The sequence below is a fragment of the Rhipicephalus microplus genome, chromosome 8 (genome assembly GCF_043290135.1).
Source record: "Rhipicephalus microplus isolate Deutch F79 chromosome 8, USDA_Rmic, whole genome shotgun sequence".
Taxonomy (NCBI): Eukaryota; Metazoa; Arthropoda; class Arachnida; order Ixodida; family Ixodidae; genus Rhipicephalus; species Rhipicephalus microplus.
Window position 1 is genome coordinate 44,314,561 of NC_134707.1, and position 20,878 is coordinate 44,335,438.

The 20,878-nt window shown below is 48.5% G+C and overlaps 1 long non-coding RNA gene across 1 annotated transcript in view; it reads left to right on the forward strand.

Annotated features, from left to right (window-relative positions):
• Positions 1-1,428: 1,428 nt before the first annotated feature.
• LOC142768487 (uncharacterized) overlaps positions 1,429-20,878 on the forward strand; it is a 33,981-nt gene continuing 14,531 nt past the window's right edge. The window contains exons 1-2 of the long non-coding RNA XR_012885309.1: positions 1,429-1,518; positions 3,918-4,124. This is a non-coding gene — a long non-coding RNA (uncharacterized LOC142768487). The remainder of the gene's footprint in view (positions 1,519-3,917; positions 4,125-20,878) is intronic.

Consider the following 20,878-nt stretch of genomic DNA (forward strand, 5'->3'; position numbering starts at 1 on the left):
TACTTCTTGAAGATGACTTTCAAGGGACCATAAATAGGTGAGTGCACATACAAAAAAAAAACCTGAAGTCGCGTCTTATTTCATTAGGCACGCAAATCAATGGTGACAGATTTTAAGAAACAGGCTATGGCTGTGGCGTCTTTTCAAATACCATTTCAGTTTCTTGCTGTAGGACAAAGTGGACGAAGTCAAAACGCGGGGGGAGTTGGTATATCATGGCTTTATGGGAAAGCTTTGAAACAGACTTGTGAAAAAGATTCATAATTGCAGTACGGCAGTGTCATGCTAGTAATCACCTTCAAAACGTTGTATTCCGTGCCAATCTACTGATGCTGTATAACTACTACGAACGAGTAACTCTTTCAGCTCGATTTTCAAGTGATTCATGGGTAAAGTTAGTGCATGATTTATATTTGACGCGGGTCGAAATTGGCCGATGTGAATTTTCAACTTTGTCGTACTGAAAAAATGACAAGCAATAGTTTTGCGTTTTGAGGCACATAATGCAAATGACGTAATAAAGACACAAGCGTACTGTTAGCGTGCGGAGTGAAATCAAGCTAGTGATGTGCGCTGCCGAGGTTAAATAACTTCAAAAGGTGAGATATGTGGAAGAAGGAGCAAGTTAAACTTCCACGGCAGAAATTTCCTATAACAAAATATTTACTTTTTCCCGGCACTGACAGCAGAGTAATACAGTCATTTGAGCTCAGTTACATTCGCCAAATGTTGCATCATTCTTGGTGTAACCTTTTGCAAATTGAACGCTTGAGATTTCTCCAAAAAAAGTTGACAAAAACCTTTGCAATCATTTTGATAGGTGTAGAGTTTAGAGAAGACCTCACTTTCATTGTGAGGTCATCAATGAAAGTGACAAACAAAAATGGGCAAAGTATGCGTCCTTCAGGGACGCCTGAACTTATGAGGATAGTAGCAGATAACTTATTGTTGGCAAAAGCTCTGATTTATATGTAACGAACAAAGACTTAGTAGCAGATGCCCATCAAGTATTTTGACAAATGCTTTTGCAAAATAGTAGAACACGGCCCCGCGATCCTGACACAATCCGTTACATGCAGGTAGTGAACAACATACGTAGTTGTACCACGGCTGGCTTTTTCGAAATAGTACTATAGCAGGTCAGCGGTGCTGCAGCAACGACGTGAGCCACTTGTGTAAAAGCCTACGAGATCACTTGTGCGGTTGAGGTGCTTCCTCTTGACAAAATGATTCAGAAGTTCAGTTCTGGTGCAGGCACTGAGGGTTGACATCACGGCGTTCGACATTGGCCTGGTTGATCGCTTTGCCAATGCCGGGTTGCTTCGGCACAGCAACCTATTAGATATGTCTCAATTGCGCACAGTACCAGACGCAGCTGCCATAAATGTAGATCTTCGGGTAGCAATCAATTTCGCTATTCTTGTACTTCCCATTCCGAGACACCTCTACTGAATATACACGCAAAACATATTGTCTAACTACGCGAAGCTGTTCGAAAGAGCCTATCTACATTGAATGGTATGTAGCACGTTTCCTAACAAGCGTTAAATCGAGGGAACAAAACGAGTCCTGTTAAGATTTTCTACAGAAAGCTTCAAATAATTAGTGCAGAAACTCTTAACTCAGAGACATAACTCAAGTATGGTAGAATAGCACCCTTTGTCTCAAACGTCTGGAAACCAGTGTTTAGCTTGCTAAACCAGTGCTATTGCTAGCGATTCGAGAATACGCTCGACAATACATTACATAAAACAACAATGTTCTCCCTTTAGAGTGTTAAATGCAAGCGAAGTTGATTTTCGAATACTTACGTCCTAATCTGTATTGTCTACGTCATTGTTTTACATGCAGTGCTCGCACGTAAGCGCCGACTTGTCAGATAGAAGTGCTAATACACTTGAGTTTGTGCTCGTATTACTCAGCTCCGTGAATTATTTCTCTTAAGGCACTTCAACATATTATAAACGGTCACAGAGACGATACCAACGAATGAGGCTCAACTTTAATACCTAGATTGGCATATTTCGTTTTAATTGTAATCAAATACTTTTGCGTTACTTGGAATACACCGGTGTACGGTGAAAATATTGGTACCCCAGAACTTTTCTAATTTAATAAGTCTTTAGGTTCCATACGACAAAAATGAATATCAAAACTCTGTTCTTATATCACCCTGGATAATAATATATCGAGAACGGAAACGTTGGTGGACTAGTGAGCTATTCAGGCGAGGGAAATGAGAGGCTTCTCTGCATCTGCATGTTTGTGAAACAACTCAGTTAGCCAAGCCTATAAAACAGACCACAATATTGTTTGTCAGTATAATTGCGAATCAAAATTGCAGATTGGTATGTTGCATTTGGGAAAACAAGAACCACAATACATGCTGCAAACATATATTCTTCACTTTAGGTAGATGCTTCTTTTTGTGATGTAAAATGCTCTGACAAAATGTTTCTACTGTAAGCATAAGCACTGAAGGAAACAGACCACTAAATGCTTACCATCAAAAGCGGAAAGGGTGCTGCATCCATTTTTTCAGGAACTCTAAGTAGCCTGCCCAGTGGAGCAGAGGGATGCCTTCTGGGAACAGAAACGAATACAACCACATTACCAGATTGTTCTCGCCCACAAACTCACTGCGTATTGTACGCGTATTCCGAAAACGTCTTGTAGCTCTCACAAAAGGCAGCCTCAGGACGATGTCCCAACCAAAGAAAGTCGAAAATAAGTTTTATTTTAGGGACAAGAGTCGGTACCCGTAGACAATGGACGCCATGGCTTTTCTCAGTAGAAACTTCGTTGGAAGTTTGCCTTCTGTACGTCACGTCCCTTATCTAAAGATTGTATCTCATAAGCACTGTGCAATAACGTAACAACAAATGGCTTCCAACTCACCCAAGCAAATATCATTATAATTCACCTGCCTAAGCCAGTTTTTTTACTCCCATTCTTAAGCTTCCTAGTCTTTCGCCTAAGTTGGGACCTGCACCACTGACTTCGACATACTAAGCATGGTCGGCCATGCTCGCAAGTTTATCACTTGAGGGGAGTTTCGCACGACTAGTTCTCCAACCGCAAAAGCTGTAATCAAGCTGTCGAAAACACAAAGCTCACTTAGCTGACACGGTCACGTTGGAGAAATATGTCAATTGCTAACTAGAAGAGACATAGTTGGGGCTTGTAGAAGGAACAACTGCGACAGTTCATGTTTGCCCTATGCATTACTTGTATTTACTTGTTCGTCCTTACTTGTTCATCCTTGGGCATCCTTTCTTTTTGAGGACCATGCAGCAAATATATCGCTGCTTCTATTCTTCCAATGCCATTACATTTTTGGTTATCGAATTCATTTATTCGTACTTCTGATTAATCTGTGACTGTTTTAGTGGAAGCTCATTCGAAGATGAGCTAACGCAAGTGATGTAAACAATAAGGGATGCCAAAAAACTGGCGTTTAGCTGCTTACGGCTTCTTCTTTACGACAGCATAACGGAGGTGTTGATGACGATTCTTTAGATACAGATACTTGAGAGCCACCAAGGGAGCAATGCGCTATGTTTAGAATGCAGTCACTAAGTAGAACACAAGTGATTCTTGAAACAATTGCCTGGTGCAGGCATTAGAGATCAGAATAATAAGTAGAATTGGAACGAATTCAAGCAGGCAAGTGTTGCACTAACGTGATGCATAAACGTGGTGTGAAAGAGAACATGGAGGACGAGGCGTGGTACTTTTACTCGAAAATCTTAGGAACTAGAAATTACCAGTGATATTTGGGGAGGAAATTTCTTAGGCGGAGGGCACTTGCTGGGAATGTCACGGTGTATCTCCGCTAAAGTACCATCTATGAAGAGAAGCGCCCATCAGGATCCAGAAACCTGATTATTATGGCAACTGCGGGTTTCTCATACCAGGATATGGCTACAGCTGACACTTCAGTGCTGGTCATCACACTGATGCTGAGCTTTATCAAAGGAAGCTTCGAAGTCGGTCGGTGGAGAGAAGACAGAGATCCGAACAGATTTGAGAATCAAGCCCTAGCACGGTACGTGTACGAGCGCATGAGGCCTCGACAAAGTACAGAAGAAATGTGGGTTCTCGTAACACAAGCCAGGACAAAGGTATGTAGCCAAAACGTGAACATTTATTTTTCTATTGTCGCATCAATAAATACGAAGTTGCTTTCTTCACACCAACCCAAATATTTTTTTCCTATGCCTGCACGCAAATTTCCTTTCTTCTCTTTTGGTGCACATATATATATATATATATATATATATATATATATATTCATATATATATAAATATATATATACATATATATATATATATATGTATATTTATATATATATATATATATATATATATATATATATGTATATATACATATGTCTTGTAAGATGGCGTCCAGTACCCTCAAGACTCTCTTTATTGTCTCGAGTATGTGCCCCACAACCTAAACTGGAGTGGTGATGATGAGTATGTACAGATGAAAAGATGGAACGAGTAATGATGCTCACGCTTATTTTCCCCGCGCACTTGATCGGCCGACCCGACCGAGACTTCGGCGGGAAAGGTACGGTGAACAAAATGTTTAAGGCGTGAAACGTGAACTATCTCGGATGCACGGTAACGACGGTCCGAGGAACCCTCGACGGGAGTGACAAGGTAATTGACAGGTGATGTTCGTTCACTAACGACGTAAGGTCCAAGAAAGCGTGACTGAAACTTTTCACACAATCCGGGTGTACGAACAGGCGTCCAAAGTAGTACTTCATCTCCAGGACGGAAGGTGACATCTCGACAAAAGCTGTCATATCGTTGCTTGCGGTCTAGTTGACTGGCCTCCGTGTTGAGTTGAGCACGTTGCCGTGCGTCAGCGAGCCTGGAGACGAAATTTTCTGGCGTAGTCGTGGATGTTTTCGTCGTTACATTGAAGAAAGAGGCGTCAATAGTGAATGTCGGCGCACGACCATAGACGATAAAGAAAGGTGCATACCCGGTGGTTCGTTGAACAGCCTTGTCGTGTGCAAACGTTACGAACGGCAAGATTTTGTCCCAGTTATTGTGGTTTGGTCCGATGTACATGGATATCATGTCGATTAGAGTCCGGTGGAATCGCTCTGTCAGGCCATTTGTCTGCGGGTGGTAAGCGGATGTGGTCTTATGAACTGTGCCACAAATTTTTAGAATTTCGTCAAGTATTGTCGACATGAAGGCTTTGCCCCGGTCACTCAACAACGTGCCAGGTGCACCATGACGCAATACAATGGCTTCTTAAAGGAAGGCGGCAACGTCCGAGGCAGAGCTAGTGCGTAGAGGAGCTGTCTCCGCGTGTCGTGTGAGGTGGTCGACGGCTGTGACGATCCAGCGGTGGCCCGCTGGCATTACGGGAAGTGGTCCGACGAGGTCTATTCCGACAACGACAAAAGGTGTATCGGGACATGGAATGGCTTGTAATAATCTAGCAGGAGCAGAAGTTGGTCGTTTCCGGTGTTGACACAGTGCACAAGAAGCGACATAATTAGCCACAAAGGTAGAAAGACCAGGCCAGACGAAACGGCTCCTAATGCGGTTGTAGGTCTTCTGAAATCCCAAGTGTCCAGCTGATGGATCGTCGTGGAGTGCTTCGAGAACTTGTTTTCGCAGTGAACGGGGAAGTACTAGCACCCACCGATGCCCATCCACATTGTAAGTATAGAGCTGCAGGACATTGTTCTCTAGCTTGAACTGCCATAGCTGACGACGTAGTCTGGCATTTGGTGGAAAAGGCGAGTCATTGAAGTACCCGATGATGCGGTTACAGTATAGGTCGTCACGTTGGCACGCGGCAAACTGAGTGCTGCTGTTTAAAGATAGTGGCCCAGCAACTGCTAGGGGTGATAACGTGAGTGCAGAGGAAGCCGCTTGATCATCTGAGGGATATCGAGGATGCGTGGTTGTAGATGAAAGTGGCAAAGGGCAGCGAGAGAGAGCGTCGGCATCCTGATGCTGTTTGCCAGACCTGTACAAAACGTCAAAAGTGTACTCTTGCAAACGGAGTATCCAGCGACCGAGTCACCCAGACAAATTCTTCAGCGAGGACAACCAGCATAGGGCATGGTGGTCGGTAATGACAGTGAAGTGGCGTCCATACAGAGAAGGTCGAAACTTCTGGATGGCCCAAACGACAGCAAGACATTCCTGCTCTGTTATCGAGTAGTTCTGCTCTGCAGGTGTTAGTGAGCGGCTCGCATACGCAACTACTCGCTCACGTGAAGTGTCGTCCCGCTTGAGAAGGACGGCACCAATTCTGTGGCCACTGGCATCTGTGTGAAGGAAAGTGGGTGCGCTCTCATCGAAGTGACAGAGGACGCGGTCTGATGTCAAAGCACGTTTAAGGGCTTAGAAAGCACCCTCGCACTCGTCAGTCCAAGTGAAGGCTGCTCCTGACGTCTGAAGCTTGTGTAACGGCCCCGCGATTGCAGCAAAGTGACTGATAAAGCGGCGGAAGTAAGACGCCAGGCCCACAAAACTTCGCACTTGTTTTTGATTGCCCGGACGTGGAAAATTAATTACGGCAGCAACCTTGTCGGGGTTGGGTCGAACGCCATCTTTGCTGACAAGGTGACCCAATACTTTGAAGCTCCTGCTGGCAAAGTGGCATTTCTTTGTATTGAGCTGAAGCCCAGCGTTTGAAATGCACGTAAGAACTTCGTCCAAACGCTTAAGGTGCTGAGGAAAAGTAGAAGAATAAATTACGATGTCGTCCAATTAGCATGAGCAGGTTTTCCCCTTTAGATCACGTAAGACAGTATTTTTCATGCGCTCGAATGTTGCTGGAGCGTTGCATAAGCCAAAAGGCATGACGTTGAACTCGTAAAGCCCATCAGGCGTTGCAAACGCTGTTTTCTCCTTGTCTGCTTCGCGCATAGGTATTTGCCAATACCCGGATCAAAGGTCAAGGCTGGGGAAATATTTTGCGCCCTGTATGGAGTCCAGGGCGTCTTCTATGCGTGGCAACGGATATACATCTTTTTTTGTTATCTTATTTAGCACTCTGTAATCAACACAAAAGCGGACAGAGCCATCCTTTTTCCGGATTAACACTACAGGAGACAACCGAGGGCTAGATGAAGTCGGATAATGTCCCCTTTGAGCATGTCGGCGATGTTTTCCTCAATCATTTGCCGTTCCGCCGAGGACAGACGGTATGGGCGGCGGCGCACAATGGAGCTGCCTATGGTTTCGATGCAGTGCTCTGCAACAGATGTGTGGCTCAAAACTTTGGAATGTACGTCGAACGAAAAGCTGTGCTTTTGGAGAAGGTCTAAGTGGTCTCTCTTTTGCTCAGCAGTGAGGTGAGGACTTATGGTAGCATTTAAAGGAGTAGTAGTTGCCTTGTATCGGTTGTAGCAGATGAAGGCGGTGATTCTGCGTGAAGAGGAACCAGCAAAAGAGGCTCGCTGTCAGCGAAGCAGCTCACAGCAGTGCCCTGGGGCAGCATCACTGGCGATGAAGTTGGCGATGAAGTTGGCGATGAAGTTGGCGCATAAAGGCAGGCCATGTCAAAAAATTGGTAGCGTGGTTTAAAAACCACGTTTTTGCGACGCCGCTCAAGTAGAAAGCAACGTGGGTGAGTTTCGCAGGCTCATCCCAGTTGTTGATGGCACTCACGCGGTCATACTCCTCGAGCCAGTCTTCCACGTCCTCACCCGGAAGCTCTGCGAACAGCGGAGTTCCTTTTGAGGAATGGTGACCAGGTGAGAAGGGTTTCTTGGCAGTGGGAGCGGTGGCGCAGCTGCTGCGCTGGGCTGGTCGGCTTGCGACATTACCGCACCCAGGACGTTTAAGCGGTGGCCTGAACGGAGCTCCAGGGATGTGTTCTAGAAGACGCTGGGGTTGTGCGAGAGCGCGAGAAGACGCGGGAATCAGGCAGCACTCTCCACCACTTGTAAGATGGCGTCCAGTACCCTCAATACTCTCTTTATTGTCTCGAGTATGTGCCCCACAACCTAAACTGGAGGGGTGATGATGAGTATGTACAGATGAAAAGATGGAACGAGCAATGATGCTCACAATATATATATATATATATATATATATATATATATATATATATATATGTATATATATATATATATATATATATATATATATATATATATATATATATATATATATATATATATATATATATATATGGGATAACTCATCCTCTGATGAAGGGAGGGCCTCTCCCGAAACTGTTGGGAAATAAATATATTTATCCTTGTTCACAACGCTCCGTTGTGCCATATCCCATACCTCCACGAAGACTAACTGGCCCATTGAATTAATACTCCCACTATATATATTGTTACGGGGAGAAGGCGTCTGAAAAATGCCTTTACTTTTGGTAAACAGGCAGGCATACAATATGGAGCCCGGTCTGCACGAGCTCGCGCTAAACATCATCCTCTTTTCTAGAATGTTCATTTGTGGCGCCCCGTAGCATCACCCCTGGCGGCGAAGACACCGTCTTGGTGCTTGGCTGGTCTGAGTAAAATCGTTTCAGCCGAGTCACGTGAACAACGTGAGAACACGATTGCGCGCTGGTGGCGTTAAGAGGTTGAATTTCATATGTCACGTCGGTGACTTGGCGCACAACACGGTACGGACCAGAGTACGGTGAAGTCAGCTTTTCGCACAGGCCAACTCGCCGCGACGGCGTCCAGAGAAGGACTGTGTCACCTTGACTGAAGTGGACATCACGATGGCACGCGTTGTAGACCTGTCGTTGTCGTTCCTGCGAATCGCTCAGACGCCGGCGAGCAATCTCACGTGCCTCTAGAGCTCTAGAAATCACATCGCGGGCATATTCTGACGTGTGGCCAACGGCAGGAAGGAGCGTGTCGAAAGGCAACGCAGGTTCTCGTCCATACAGGAGGAAAAATGGCGAGAAACCTGCAGTGTCATGCCGAGACGTATTATAGGCAAATGTTACAAATGGAAGGGCGAAGTCCCAGTCACGATGGTCGGAAGAAACGTACATGGCGAGCATGTCCGTGATGGTTCTATTTAGCCGCTCCGTGAGCCCGTTGATTTGAGGATGATACGCCGTTGTGAACTTGTGCTTTGTAGCGCAAGAGTGCAATATGTCTTGGATAACTTGTGATAAAAAGTAGCGACCCCGATCGGTAAGCAGTTGCCGAGGAGCGCCGTGGTGTAATATGACGTCTTCTAGAAGAAAGTCAGCGACGTCGGTCGCACAACTGGTAGGAAGGGCCCGTGTGATGGCATACCGAGTGGTGTAATCCGTGGCGACTGCTATCCACTTGTTTCCGCTCGCCGATAAAGGAAACGGTCCTAGTAAGTCAACACCTACCCTATAAAATGGTTCGGATGAGATCTGAATGGGTTGAAGGCGTCCCGCTTTAAGGGTTGCTGGTTTTTTGCGGTGTTGACAGGATTTGCATGAGGTGACATAACGGCAGACAGATCAGTAAATACCGGGCCAAAAGAAGCGATGTCGAACGCGGTCATAAGTTCTTGAAACTCCCAGGTGACCAGCTGTCGGAATATCATGCAACTGTGCAAGGACAGTCTGACGCATATGTTGTAGTATGACCAACAGCAGCTCAGGTCCGTAATGATGCATGCTGTAGCGATATAAGACGCCATCTTGAAGCAGGAACATATGGAGAGACGGAGGAGTTGTGGGACCACTAATCCGAAGGATTATATCTCTGAGGTGAGGATCACGGCGTTGCTGATCTCCGATGTTGCTAAACGTGGAAAGTGCCAAAACGCAAGTAGACTCATCGCTCTCAGAAAGGTCTGCTGGGTCTACTGGATGACGCGACAAGCAATCAGCATCGTCATGGTGGCGACCTGATTTGTAGACAACCGTGTAGGAATATTCCTGTAGCCGTAGAGCCCACCGGCCGAGACGTCCACTAGGATCTTTTAAGGACGACAACCAGCATAAGGCGTGGTGATCAGTGACAACCGTGAACGGGCGTCCATACAAATACGGCCGAAATTTAGCCACTGCCCAGACGAGTGCGAGGCATTCGCGTTCTGTGATGGAGTAATTTCCCTCTGCTGGCGATAAAAGACGGCTAGCGTATGCAATAACGCGCTCGCAGCCATGCTGTCGTTGTGCCAAAATGGCTCCGATGCCGTGGCCGCTGGCGTCGGTACGCACTTCCGTTGGAGCGCATATATCAAAGTGGCCGAGAATCGGTGGCGTCGTAAGTCTACTCGTCAGTTCAACGAATGCTCTGGTTTGTTCAGGTCCCCACACAAAAGTCACATTTTTTTTAGTAGTTCCGTGAGCGGTCGTGCGACGTCAGCAAAATTCCGCACAAATCTACGAAAGTAAGAACAAAGGCCCACAAAGCTTCGAAAATCGTTCGCAGAGGTCGGCACAGGGAAATCTTTGACGGCACGGATTTTATCAGGATCGGGACGAACACCAGAAGAATCGATAACGTGTCCAAGGACAGTGAGCTGCCGGCGGCCGAAGTGACATTTCGACGAGTTTAGTTGGAGCCCTGCTTTGCGGAAAACCGAAAGAATTGTTGAGAGACGCTCGAGGTGAGTTTCGAAAGTTGGCGAAAAAACAATGACGTCATCAAGGTAGCATAAGCAGATTGACCACTTGAAACCGTGAAGAAGAGCGTCCATCATTCGTTCGAATGTAGCCGGGGCATTGCATAAACCGAACGGCATTACTTTGAACTGATAGAGCCCGTCGGGAGTTATAAATGCCGTCTTTTCACGGTCCAGATCATCAACTGATATCTGCCAGTACCCGGAACGAAGGTCGATGGAAGAGAAATAATTTGCGCCACTAAGGCAGTCAAGAGCGTCGTCTATCCGCGGCAGAGGATACACGTCTTTTTTTGTAACCTTGTTAAGATTTCTGTAGTCGACACAGAAGCGCCAGCTGTTATCATTCTTTCTCACAAGCACCACGGGCAAAGCCCAAGGACTTGAAGAAGGTTCAATGATGTCTCGGGCAAGCATCTTGTCGACTTCTTGCTGAATGACGTGGCGCTCAGTGGAGGAAACTCGATAGGGTCGCCGGTGTACTGGATTTGCATCACCGGTGTTGATCCGATGTTTTACGACGGTCGTTTGACCTAGGGGTCGGTCGCAGAGATCAAAGACGTCTTGATACGACGCAAGAAGGCCACGAAGCGCAGACACATGCTCGGCCGGGAGATCAGAGGCAATCATTCCAGTTATGCAGTCTAGTGTACTGCGCGACTGAATACTTGCAGATGACGGTGTATCCTCTGTTAAGGCCGATATGTCGTAGTCGCCGGCCGGGGCAAGGGTTGCAAGGGATATTCCTCGTGGCAGCACTTCAGAGCAAAGTCCAAAATTCACAATAGGGAGACATGCCACGTTGTTCTTCATTGTGATGATGGTGTGGGGGAACGCAACATTGAGCGAACAGAGTACTGTAGGATTAGGTGAAATGACATAATCGCCGTCAGCCACAGGTGGATCAGAAGAGACGTCAATATACGTCACAGCTCGACAAGATAGGCGGACAAAGTCGGCGGAGCATAGCTTTGGCGGCGCAAGATCAGGAGGGTCAACGGCGTGTGGTAGGACGAGCTGAACAACACCAACAGAACAGTCAATTAGGGCGGAATGCTCTGACAGAAAATCGAGTCCCAATATGATGTCATGGGGGCAGTGGTCCAGTACGTAAAACAGAACAGTGGTATGACGTCCAGCAACAGTGACACGGGCGGTACACATCCCGGTTACCGCTGGTGCTGCACCATCAGCTACTCGGACAAGAGTGATCGGAGCAGGAGTGAGCACTTTCTTGAGTCGAGCACAAAGGCTGGAGTTCATGACTGATATGTGAGCGCCGGTGTTAATGAGTGCTGCCACAGAAGTACCGTCAACATTTACTTTAATCAAGTTGTTGTGTCCGGGTATAGTGTGTAGAGGAATTTTGGGTCGGGTCGTCGGAGCAGGCTCACCTCTAGGAGCTGCGCCCGTCAGTTTTCCGAGGACTGGTGGTAGGAGGGCGAGGGGGAGCGACGTCGGTTAGTTGAGCGGGACATGCGTCTAGAGGGCGACGGAGAGCGGCTTGGATGGGCGGGCCTGGATGGCGAAGCATCATCTTGTGCCGTGTTATCGGCATCTGAGAACCAGCAGGTGGGCGTCGGGTGTTGGCATAATGCGACCATGGCTGCCAACCCCAGGAAGTGCGGCAATGACGTGAAATATAGCCCACTCGTCCACAGTTGAAGCAGATCGGCCTGTCATCGGAAGTTCGCCATTCTGCCGGGTTCCGGTAACGTGGACGGTTGTTTGGTCCGCGGGACATATTAGGTGTACTGGGCAGTCGGTAGTCAGGTCGGTTAACGGGGCATAGCGTCTGAAGTCCGGCGTTGGCCAGTTCCTGGCGTACGACGCTCTTGATTAAAGAAATCGTGGCGCGAGAGTCGTCAGAGGCCTGGACTTGGTCAGACAGAGGAGATGCTGCCTCGATTTCGTGGCGCACGATGCGCACGATATTGTCGGAAGCAGCAGGGGCTGGTGCCAAACGGGCGTCCTCGCAGGTTGATGTTGCAGCCGTGTTGGGAAGACGCGAAATGTGTGGAGTGATACGGCGACTTTTCGCGTCCTCGAAGCGTCGGCATTCATTAATAACGTCGTCTATGGTCGATGAGTTTCGATATACGAGGAGATTGAAAGCGTCATCGGCGATTCCTTTGAGGATGTGCGCGACCTTTTCAGATTCCGGCATCTTGTCATAAACCTTCCGGCAGAGGGCGAGCACATGCTGTATGTATGTGACGTACGACTCGGTGCCGGACTGGAGTTCTTTCTGCGCAGCACGACGACGCCCGCAGGGCTTGCCGAAGAGATCGATGAGTTTCTGCTTACAGATGTCCCAACTCGTAATATCTTCCTCGTGGTTGGAAAACCAAACTTTAGCTGTACCGTCAAGGTAGAAAATAATATTGGCCAACATGAGCGTCAGATCCCAGTTGTAAAGAGCGCTCACCCTTTCGTACAGCTGGAGCCATTCCTCCACGTCAGTACTGTCACTGCCCGAAAATGTGCCTGGGTCACGCGGTTGAGTCAGGACGACGGTGCGGTTAGTAGCAGCTGGATGCGGTGCTGTTGGTTGCTGCGTAGTTGGACGAAGCACGGTTGGGGTAGTCTCCGAAGAATCCTCTTGTTCGTCTTGATCAGGCATCGCACAGGCAGCCAAGGAACGTCCGCTGCGTAGAATCGTCGTGGTGTTGACTGTGGGAAGACCCGCACTCTCCACCAAAACGTTACGGGGAGAAGGCGTCTGAAAAATGCCTTTACTTTTGGTAAACAGGCAGGCATACAATATGGAGCCCGGTCTGCACGAGCTCGCGCTAAACATCATCCTCTTTTCTAGAATGTTCATTTGTGGCGCCCCTTAGCAATATATATATATATATATATATATATATATATATATATATATATATATATATATATATATATATTGTGTTGAAGAAGAGGAGCTTCAGCGGCATTTCTCGGCGCATCAGGGGCATCGTCATCAGCATAAGTTCGTGCTTGCTGCGCTTGGCCGGACACTGCTGACTGCTTCGCTTTCTGCGTTCTGCGCTGCAAATAAACCCCTTTACAAGTGGCGGAGGTGCTGGGTATCGATCACTCTGGAGCTTCGGAATCGCATTTTACCATCCATTATGCCTACCGACGCAAGCGCCGCTCCAACTCCTCCACCGGCACCGCCTACTGTTCTCTGCGCCGGTTCTCTGCGTCTTCGAGATCCCCCTGTTTTCTCAGGCACAGAAGACAAGGACGTTGACGACTGGATTTCAATGTACGAGCGAGTGAGTACTCACAACAAATAGGATGACGCCACCAAGTTGGCCTACGTCTCCTTCTACCTGTCGGACGTGGCCAAGCTGTGGTTTATAAACCACGAAGCGGAACTCCCTACATGGTTGGTCTTCAAAACGAGCCTCACACTAGTTTTCGGGCGGCCTGAGGTACGCAAACGCCGTGCCGAACAACGCTTACATACTCAGTCCCAGCAGCTTGGTGAGAATTTCACAAGCTATATTGAAGACGTTCTGGACCTTTGCAAGTGAGTCAACGAGTTGATGTCCGAAGAGCTTAAGATCAAGCATATCATGAAGGGCATTGAGGACGACGCTTTCCAAATGTTGCTTTCTAAGAGTCATCGCACTGTCCTAGAATTGACCGAGTTATGCCAGAGTTTTGACGAGTTGCGCAGGCAACGTCTTTCCACCCGACGTCCCTCGGTGCTCGACGACTCTTCGTCCAGCCTTTCCACCCTTGGCGTAGGAGAAGACCATGCCCCTCTTCTCTCCAAGATCCAAGAGTTCATCCGCGCTGAGGTCACTCATCAGCTCTCTTTGATGTCCTGCGTACCCGATCAACCACGCAGATTGACATCTACACTCCGCGACTTCATTCAAGACCAGGTCGCACAAGTTCTTCCTCCCACCCGTGAACCACCCCCAGTCGCCGCACCTCTCACGTACGCCGAGGCCGTTGCTCGACCTCGACAGCCTGCGTTCCAGCCAGCGCCTATGTATTCACCGCCGCCCTTTTCGCCGCCGACCTATTCACCGCCGCCTATGCCGATACCACCTCGGCCGCAGTTTTCTGCCCCCCAGCCGCAAGTCGGAGTCTACTCCGACCAATGGCGGACCTACGACAACCGTCCCATATGTTTTGCTTGTGGTGGTGCTGGCCACGTGGCACGTTATTGTCGTCGTCGCCAGCCTGCTCAGAACATTCGACGAATGCCCTCTTTCGACCCTCAGTTTTCTTCTACGCCTTCAAGCCCTCCTTCCTCTTCCTTTTCTTCTGATCGTCCACACGGCCCGACCCGCCACTCCCCATCTCCACGTTGACGTTCGCTTTCCTTTATGCGTCACCGTTCCGGACCGACCGAGCAGGAAAACTAACGGCCGCAGTTCCCAAGGCACGAACTGCGTCCCCGTCGCCATGCACAAGTCCTCGCCCCTGTCCAGCTAACGTCATTGAAGTGTCTGTCGATGGTATCGTCGTCATGGCGCTTGTCGACACCGGAGCCGCTCTATCCGTCCTTTCCATCAACCTGGGTCGCAAACTCCGCAAAGTTCTGACGCCATTATCCGGCCTCTCTCTTAGAACGGCTAACGCACAAAGTGTAACGCCTCTCCCAGCCTGTACCACACGAGTCTTCATCGAAGGGATTGTGTATATCGTCGAATTCTTAATGCTGCCCTCGTGTTCCCATGACATGATACTCTGCTGGGACTTTCTCGCGAATAATAATGCCGTCATTGACTGCTGTCGCGCTGAACTTGAGCTATCTGCACTGCACTTCCTGATGTAGACGCTCTCGAAGCCTCCCTGCCGTGTTATAAACTGTTTGTTTCCGACGACACCACCGTACCAACGCGCTCTTCTCTGCTGGTGACTGTGTCGTGTGACGCTATTTCCGTAGGTGATGTTTTATTTACGCCCTCTGCCCTGTTCATTCAACGCAAATGTTCTCCACTGCCCATTGCTCTCCTTACTCTCCACCATGGCGTCACGAAGACGCTCGTGTACAATACGCTAGAAGAGCCTTTACCTTTATTCTATGGTGAATGTCTCGGTCACGTGCATCCGATCGACGCCCATGGCATTTTTGACGCTCCATCTAGTTTACTTTCTACGGACCTCAGCACACTCATTTCTGACTCTGTTATTGACCAGTCACTCCTTGACGCTTTCCACCGCTCCATCGATGTCGCAACGTCTTCTTCAGAACGAAGCCAGTTAGTGAACCTGCTGCAAAAGTTTCGTACTTCTTTTGACAGCCACGCTTCTGGCCTCAGTCGCACATCGAACATCTCTCACAAGATTGACACAGGAAGCCATACGCCTCTACGGCAGCACCCCTGCCGAGTCTCAGCGTCGGAGCGCCGTGTTATTGACGACCAGGTTGCTGGCATGCTCCAGCGGGGTATTGTACAGCCTTCTAACAATCCCTGGGCGTCACCGGTCGTTCGTGTTAAGAAGAAGGACGGCTTCATTCGGTTCTGTGTGGGCTATCGACGTTTAAACAAGATCACCCGCAAGGACGTTTACCCGTTACCGCGAATAGACGACGCCCTTGACTGTTTGCAGGGAGCAGAATACTTCACTTCGCTGGATTTACGGTCTGGATACTGGCAAGTTCCTATGGAAGCATCTGACCGACCGAAAACAGCATTTGTCACACCTGATGGGTTATACGAGTTTACCGTTATGCCTTTCGGCCTTTGTAACGCTCCAGCCACTTTTGAAAGAATGATGGACACCATTTTACGAGGCCTCAAGTGGAACACATGTTTATGCTACCTCGATGACGTAGTTGTCTTTTTCACCGATTTTGGCACCCATTTAAATCGTCTCGAGCACGTCCTCACACGTCTCACCGACGCCGGCCTTCAACTCAACCTCAAGAAGAGTCGTTTTGGTGCCCGGCAGCTCACCATTCTTGGCCACATCGTATCGCGGGACGGCATACTTCCTGACCCCGCCAAGCTTCGAGCAGTCGCCGATTTTCCGAAGCCAAAGAACTTGAAGGAACTTGGAAGTTTTGTCGGCTTGTCGTCATACTTCTGACGCTTTATTAAAAATTTTGCTTCTGTATGTGCGCCCCTTACGGACCTTCTTAGCGGCGACAAGAACCTTTCCACCTGGTCACCAGCATGCGATGATGCATTTACCAAATTACGCCACCTGCTGACTTCACCACCCAATCCTCCGCCACTACGTTCCTGCCACTCCCACGGAGGTTCATACTGATGCCAGCGGTGTTGGACTTGGCGCTGTGCCCGCGCAACGAAAGGCAGGGTTTCATGAATATGTCGTCGCCTACGCAAGCCGAACTTTAACGAGAGCCGAGGCTAACTACTCCGTGACCGAGAAAGAGTGTTTAGCTATTATTTGGGCCCTTGGAAAATTTCGCCCCTACCTGTATGGTCACGCATTCGACGTCGTCACTGACCACCACGCCCTTTGTTGGCTATCCACACTTAAAGACCCTTCCGGACGACTAGCTCGCTGGGCATTCAAAGTTCAGGAATACGACATCCGCGTTATTTACAGATCTGGTCGTAAGCACACGGACGCCGACGCCCTTTCTCGCTCACCCATGTCGGATGAAGGTGTTTGTCTCTCTTCCCTCGAGCCTGCACTTGCGTCACCCGCCTTGCGCAACATGGCGGTGGAACAACGAAAGGATCCCTGGATTAGTGACCTCATTAGCATTCTTTCTGATCCTCTCACTCCTTCGCCGTCTCGCGCTCTCCGCCGCCAGGCTAGCAACTTTTGCCTAAGGGATGATCTTCTTTATCGATGCAACTACCTTTCTGACGGTCGCAAGTGTCTCCTTGTGATAACCCGCCATCTTCGAGCTGCTATCTGCGAAGCTTTTCACGCGGACCCACAGTGCGCCCACGCAGGCATCTTCAAGACATACGCTTGGCTTCGACTCAGATTTTATTGGCGTGGCATGTATAACTACGTGCGGAAATTCATTCGCTCGTGTGCTCAGTGCCAATGACAAAAGTTACCTCCCGGGCAAGTCTACCCGTCACAACCTCTTCCTTGTCCTAGTCGACCTTTGATCGCGCTCTCTTTCATCTTCCCCATCCCTCCCCCATGCGCAGGGTAGCAAACCGGCTGCCTATAGGCTGGCTAACCTCCTTGCCTTTCTTTTCCCTCTATTTTCCTTCCTTCCTTCCTTGATCGCGTCGGCATTGACATTTACGGACCACTACCATCAACCCTAGCTGGTAATCGCTGGATTATTGTTGCGATAGACCATCTGAGACGCTATGCCGAAACAGCTGCGCAGCCGACTGCCACAGCCCGTGACGTTGGAACGTTTCTGTTGCAACGTTTCGTTCTGCGTCATGGTGCCCCTCGCGAGCTCTTAAGTGACGGAGGCCGTGCCTACCCTTCTGACGCCTTGAAGGCATTACTCAACGAATGCCGAATCGTGCGCCGCACAAATACAGCGTACCACCCTCAGACGAATTGCATGACGGAGCGCTTCAACCGTACTCTTGGCAGTATGCTGTCGATGTACGTCGCCTCTGATCATTCAAATTGGGACCAAGTTCTCCCGTTCGTCACCTACGCGTATAATACTGCCGTACAAGCTACTACTGGGTTTTTGCCATACTTTCTTTTGTACGGACGAGAACCTTCAAATACAGTAGACACTATTCTTCCATATAAACCTTATGAGTCCGAAAGTACAACTCTGTCCGAAGCTGCCCGACATGCTGAAGAATGCCGCCAGCCTGCCCGCTCTTTTTCTATCGAGGACCAGTGGCAGCAGCAATCCCGCCAGACTGCGGACCGTTCGGCTCCAAACTTTCCACCTGGTTCATTGGTATGGCTTCGGGCACCTGCTACCGCGCCTGGTGGCTCCGCAAAACTTCTTCCCGAATACATCGGGCCATACCGCGTTGTAGAGCAAACGTCACTCGTAAACTATATCGTGGAGCCCATCATCCCATCCCCAGACCTACGCTACCGCGGCCGCGACACTGTCCACGTCTCTCGTCCCAAGCCATATTACGACACATTAGTCGTTTGTTCTCCCTAATCCGCCAGGATGGCGTCTTTTTGTGCGGAGGGCGATTGTAGTGAAGAAGAGGAGCTTCAGCGACATTTCTCGGCGCATCAGGGGCATCGTCATCAGCATAAGCTCGTGCTTGCTGCGCTTGGCCGGACGCTGCTGACTGCTTCACTTTCTGCGTTCTGCGTTGCAAATAAACCCCGTTACAATATATATATATATATATATATATATATATATATATATATATATGATAAAACAACAGAGATGCAACCACGCGTCACATAATGCGAATCGCGCAAGAAGTGGGCCATTGAAACCTTCGGCCCTTTTTAAAAGCTTCATCTTATCCATCTATAAGCTGCGGAGCATACCCACTGTGGGGGATTACGAAAGCTCCTGGCCGCCTAATTATTCCTTGTCGTCCGCCACAGAACGAAAAATTCCAGCATATTCACGGAGTGCATGATGATGAGTGGGGCGAACCATTTCCGTCAGTGCAAGCTTCCGTCTGTGCGTCCATCCATGCGTCCAACCCTGCATTCGTCCGGTTGTCCGTCTCATGCGTCCATCCATCCATGCGTACGCCCATCCGTGCGTCCGTTCATGCATCTCTCTACCTGTCTCTCCATCCATCTGTCCGTTCGTCCGTTTTGTGAACACTTCAAGTACTGTCATCTCGCATCTTTTCATCGTATATTCACCATGTAAGAGTACTACCATCCAGCGAACATTTCAAGGAGTAAATGAGAGGTGGCACTCGCGCACTTTCCTACAGCCCGCGCTTCGTGTCTACTTCCCTCCTTTCACCATCTACAGTTCATGGCTATATACTAGTTCCCTCTATTCATGACACTGCGGCTCAACCCTCGCTAAACCTTGCTAAAACAAAGGAGGTTACGCCCAGCGAGTTTAGCGTGGCAACCATTTTTGATCAGATAGTGCTAAAAGTGCACCCTTCTGATACACTTTTCTTTTGTAAGCATGAAATTCAGGCCAATTTTATTTAGGATCAAGAGAACAACACTCGTCTCTGTAAGTTATTTCATCAGAAAAAACTATCCTTTTATTCATGATTAACGAGCGTGGGGTTCCTCCTCAATTCAAAAGAATGCGCACGCGCTGCTCCTCTTGTCCGGCCGTAGAGGTGGCTACCTCTACGGCTGGACTACTACACTTTAAAAAAATGAAGTGACGTTCCATTTAGGGAGGACCAACGATGTCTCCAATGTTCGTCTTTAAACAGAGAAACGTTGCTCCCTCATCCACGGAGAAACATGTTCCTCCTTATGAAAATTTACATGGCTGCCCGCAGGAGAAGCGAGTAAGCTTAGCAAGTGCAACGATTCTCGACTGATAAGGAGTACACGGCACTGAAAGTTAAAAAAAGGTCCCGCTGAGCTTGATATTGAACGAATGATTATAAAAACAAGCGGACAAACCTGTGGCGATGAACACATTGCGAAAGAGAGCGATGGAGCAAGCAGGTTTCGTTCGGTCAGCGAAGCCACGTTCACTTCGAAAGACACGGATACTGCAGAGCCCTCACCTGAAGAGTGCACGCTAGGCTTGCTGTATTCATTTCTCGCAGATTCACATAATGTAGCGACGTTATCCATGCGTTTACGAGTCTGCAGGTCACGAGATTTGCCTCCAAACCGTAGACTCGATTGCAGCAAAACCAATCCGACTCAGTAGTGCAGCTTTGATAGATAGATGTTCAACGTTATATAAGTAGCTGAAGGTGTGAGAGCGTCATAGCCGTGAAGTAGGTGGTAGCTGGCACCATCTGGAGGGACTGAACGATACTAAAAAAGATTGCCTGCCGTGACGTACGTTGTCATACCCACTATCACGGCTCCCTTGCGGATTGTTTACGCCTCAGCAAAATTAGGATTACTCACTGACACCGGAAGCCTAAAAGGTGCTGATGCAATGCACATAGCTACGCATGCACATGTGGACACATACTATACACATATAGTACGCAAAAAGTACTCTAACATATACGCTAACAAGTACGCAACAAGAGCACAATTAACCATTGACAGCAACGGCCCACACTTCGACGTGTTTACTTTTTTTTCTTTATTGCCTTCTTGAATACAGGTGAAGCTGATATGACAATCACTATACCACGTGTTTCATGCGTGATAACGCGTCAAACAAAGATATTACATCTTCAACACAGTCGGTAGTCTTATACACATCTCGCACTTTTATAACAGCTTCCCCGAAACACTCATTAACGGATAGAACTCTCACATCACAGTGTCTGTACGATAGCATACT